The 1,018-nt window shown below is 41.3% G+C and overlaps 1 long non-coding RNA gene across 1 annotated transcript in view; it reads left to right on the top strand.

The window, feature by feature from the left end:
• The first annotated feature begins 809 nt into the window (after positions 1–809).
• Positions 810–1,018, top strand: part of LOC109965506 (uncharacterized) — a 4,302-nt gene continuing 4,093 nt past the window's right edge. Inside the window, exon 1 of the long non-coding RNA XR_002275658.1 lies at positions 810–894. This is a non-coding gene — a long non-coding RNA (uncharacterized LOC109965506). The remainder of the gene's footprint in view (positions 895–1,018) is intronic.

Raw genomic sequence — 1,018 nt, 5'->3', positions numbered from 1 at the left:
TTACACATTTATCAGTATTACAAAATATTAAATTCAAGCATTCGGGAATCTTGACAGCCAATTTCATATTATGACAAAATTATTTACATGTATTATTAATTGTAAATAGCATAATGTAACATAATATAAGCAACATTTCTGAATTTCCAAGGCTGGACAATAACATATGACGCTCATATCAAGAGCAGATAGAAACAGACAACCTATCTACTTAGCAAAACATCAGCAAGCAAGTGCCACTACTAACATTGTCTAAAAAAACACAATCTGAGCCTGTAAAACATAGGTTACTTATCTAGTACTAGCAACATTAGCACTGTAGGTAAGAAGGCGCCGTTTTGTACAGCCCACTTGAATTTCTGCACCAACCAGAGCGGACGTGCATCACAATACCCTCGAATTTCCGCTGTAATATGAACAGTAGTGGTAAAGACTTTTAACATAAACTACAGTAGTTTTGTTCAGAGCTGACACTACTGTAGACTTTAGTATGAACTCCAGCTAGCTAACCTGAAGAGCAGATGGGGAACTGGCTGGCGTTTTCCACAAACTTAATATTGGAAATGAACAATAAGCTACAAGCAAAATCACCATCAGAGTCAATCATTAGTATTGTGGCGACCCTGACCGGCCGCAAATGTTCGTGTGTCCTGTTGTGTGCAAAATGGGTTGACACTGTTGTGAAAACTGTTGCATGTATTGGTTACCGCCGTTTTCTGTGAAATGCCGCGCTGTTCTGGCCAATGTGGGATGGGGGGAGGAACAGGTGCGGGACGGTATAAGAAGGGTAACAAGTGGGCGCCAGTTGGCGCGGGACACGGGATGCCATGAGGGGAATGTTGTTACTGTTTTCAGTTAGCTATTTCATTTTCTCCTGTGAGCACACGGTGCCAGGTAAATCACAGTTATTTTGCATTCTCTATTCTGCTCAATAAAACCCAAGAAAAGACAAAGAAGGTGTTCTCCTCACTGTCAGCATAGGTGCTAGCGCATAGCTGGCTAGTTAGTTGTCCCAGTA

This window comes from Monopterus albus, unplaced genomic scaffold (genome assembly GCF_001952655.1).
Source record: "Monopterus albus unplaced genomic scaffold, M_albus_1.0 scaffold99.1, whole genome shotgun sequence".
Classification (NCBI taxonomy): Eukaryota; Metazoa; Chordata; class Actinopteri; order Synbranchiformes; family Synbranchidae; genus Monopterus; species Monopterus albus.
The sequence above is the reverse complement of the archived record's forward strand: the minus strand, read 5'-3'. Positions and strand labels throughout refer to the sequence as shown.